This window comes from Protopterus annectens, chromosome 5.part0, assembly GCF_019279795.1.
Source record: "Protopterus annectens isolate FY-2018-M chromosome 5.part0, PAN1.0, whole genome shotgun sequence".
NCBI classification, from domain to species: Eukaryota; Metazoa; Chordata; order Ceratodontiformes; family Protopteridae; genus Protopterus; species Protopterus annectens.
The window spans coordinates 710227790-710231105 of NC_056735.1; the positions used below are offsets into that span (position 1 = coordinate 710227790).

General features: G+C 38.2%; 1 protein-coding gene across 3 annotated transcripts in view; it reads left to right on the top strand.

Moving 5' to 3' along the window:
* Positions 1-1078, top strand: part of MID1 (midline 1) — a 1755005-nt gene extending 1753927 nt beyond the window's left edge. For all 3 annotated transcript variants that reach the window (XM_044072558.1, XM_044072557.1, XM_044072556.1), the window contains exon 10: positions 1-1078. This exon is cut by the window's left edge and continues 1024 nt beyond it. The gene's annotated coding sequence lies outside the window, so the exon portion shown is untranslated.
* The last annotated feature ends 2238 nt before the right edge of the window (positions 1079-3316 follow it).

The window sequence follows — 3316 nt, forward strand, 5'->3', positions numbered from 1 at the left end:
TTTCTTCTTTCATAGTGTATTTTATACCAGTATGGCAAAGTGACTTGAGGTAAGGCGCCACAAATAGATCATATTGTGCAGATCGTGGACTGACAAATACACAGTTTGCAACATATTGTGTGACAATATGCACATGTCTTAACCATGTTAAATCTCCTAGGCCACATCTGAAAACAGTTAAGGTTTGGCTCGTGTGTCACACGAGTCACAAAGATGAGATTAATAGGCAAGGAAAGTACATATTTTATTTTTCATATTTTGCATTGCTGTGTTAGCTCAGTTGGCATCACAAGGGTACACAATCCATCGCATGTCACTTAGAGATCAGTAAAAGTTATAAAATCAGGAGATCAATCACAGAAAAGCTGGTAGATAACAACTGCTTCATTTTATACTGCTTAGCTCAGGGGATGTTTCCAGTTGTTCAAAGCTATCAATGCTGCATTTTGTTGAATGTGTAACTGCAGTGCTACACATGGACAAGATGATCATTAACAAAGGTCACATACAAAACTTAACAATTGTTACAACTTTATCTCTTTGCATATACTATCTACCAGAGCAACACAACTGTTCAGCATTTACAGGCACTCTACAGCACTATAAAAATCATACAACAAATGAGGGAACAGTGGCATGGATTTAGTTGCAAAAGAGAGAATCATTGCTTAAGATGTCAAAGGAAACCAAATCTACATAGAGGTAAGAGACCATGTGCTATACTGAAGCAGTAGCAATGCTTTCAGATTATACCGGGTCAGTTTCAAAAATGACAGTATGTTGTGCTGCAACTTAATTTTGGATCTTACAGTATTCTGCTTGGAGAATTGACCTGGCATTTTAGCATTTTATTTTTTTTTTTTTTTTACTGGATAGGCAAAGGCATTGCTATATGGAACAGGTTACATATACCATGTGACTTTCAGATAAATGTGTTAGATGCAGAGGAATCATTTCTAATCAGTGGATGACAGGATTTCAGTTAATGAAATCTTCAGACTTATGTAGTGCATTTGTTTGATATTGTACTTGCAACAATAAAGCTCTGAGCCATCCTGTGACAAGGATTCTTGGTATATATACTGGCTGTGTTTTAGTTCTTTATTACTTTTACACATAACTAGGTGTATTCTGCAGCACACAAACTTGTGTCAGCATGTGTAATGAAATTAAATTTCAAATAATAAAAAGTATTTTTCTGTATTTTTTATTTTACTTTATTTGTGTGCTCATTGCATAGGTGTGCCTGTTTTCTTACAGGGGCCAAGTTAGTGGTTAGCACAGGACAAACATAAACCATCATGCAAACAGTTTATCTAATATGAAAGCTGCAGAATGCAGCAAATACAATGAAGCAGTGCTATGGTACAAAAGATCTTATATGACAGCTTAGGGGAACATGTAATAATTAACTAAATCAGCATGGTGGTCTGATAGCCTTTTGACTATCGATAGCACAACTCAGTTCTGTTGCAATGAATTCATAGTAAATGTTGAAACATTTATTTGTCTAATGTTGCACTCCATGTTTTTGCTGCATACCATTTTACTTAGTAGAATGTCCTTTCTTTTGTGAGTGAAACATAATCATAAATTAAATGAATTAGTTCTGAAGGAAAATTGTTTTGAAATACAGGGGACTACAAAAAGAAAGCATTTTCTTTCTATATAAGTTGCAGTATGTCTGCTAGGAAGTAGGTATCACTGACTTAAGTCATAAGTTGTTGTGTCTTTCGGCTTTTCCCGGTTAGGGGTCGCCACAGTGGAACTCCGGTCCGCTAATGATTGGCAGCAGATTTTTACGTGCCGAGTTGCCGGCCCTGACGCACAACCTTCAACGAAGGCACGCCCATTCACGCATGTCTCCACACAGAAGATGGTCTAGTTGAGAATCGAACAAGACGTTGTCTTACTGTGAGGGGACAACGCTACCGCAGCACCACCACCGCAGCATTAAACCTTGCAAAACTTTGACTCAGAGATGGTCAAGAATGTCCAAGTTAAACCTTGTGTAGAAAGTGATATCAAGTTAAATTCCATTTCTCTGAAAAAGCAACCAAATTTGTACTTTACTTTGGAGTTTTCACTGCAAAAGGTAATTATCAGTTGCATTGTCAAATGCAAGGTAGGATTCCATTTCAATATTCATAATAATAAAAGGACATACTGTTTTCTTTCAACCATATATCATGGTCCATATTCTCCTGGCCTAATAGTCTATCTTGGACAGTAAAATGGCAACATTTTTTCCAGGTTTTCAACATCCATACCATTCTGCTGATATTTCCCCTGTAAAATGGAAATTCTGTTGTGTGCATAACACTGACTTCTGTATCAGACCAGCAAATATCATGTCAGTGAATAAGAGGTTTCCAAACCCATGGTGTCAAAATCTATATAAGTAAATTATTTAGTCAAAACAGGCAATGCAGAGGATAAAGGTTCTGAGATGTTTCCTGAAGTCAAGAGTAGAAGGTTTGATTCTTCCACCTCCATTTGTAGACTTGTGCAAGTCAAGTAACCAAACAGTTCTCCCACGTCACCCCTAAAACGGGGAATCTGTTGAGTGGGTTTACCCAGTTAACAAACAGATAAAACAAAAACACTTTGTGGTGTGGTAAAGCTCATTTTCAGCTGTTAACGAAAGACAATACATTCACCACTAGTTTTGCTACAAAATCTGTGGTGAAATGAGATTCAGCAGCCTGCAATGCGTAACAGTGATGTAGCTGAAAAATATAGGTAAGTATGTTCAGTGGGGCCTGGTAACTTCAAAGCAATGGGGGGGGGGGGCTGAAGAAGCAACTGAATAGATGGAGCCGTCTGTATTACAGTAGGTCAGTAACCATTACCTGTGATCAAACAGATAAGGTTCATAGGTAAGTAATAGGCTAGCTGCTCTTGTGGGCCATTTTAACCCTTGCCAATTTCTCTTTCAAAAGTGATAATCAAATCCTGTACTTTGTGAGGTAAACAGCTTAACCATTATACCAACTCCAACCCCCCCAGTTAGCCATGCAACAGCATTATCCTCATCATCAACTCCCTTTTTCCCTTTTTTCTAAATGGGGTCAGGGTGTTGTCAACTGTCACAGTCTCACTTGATTCAATGCCAGTGTCCTATCTTCCTCGATAGTCATGCCTGTTACAGGTCTTCTCTGACACAATCCATTCATCCCATTGCTGGATGCCCTTGCCTTCTTCCAATCTATTCACCAGATTGCCTTCTCCTTTTCTGCATATGTGACCAAAAGCATAAGAGTTCAATGAATTGCTCAGGGCTTTAGTACCTAAAAAGAGGAAATAGGAGGAGATG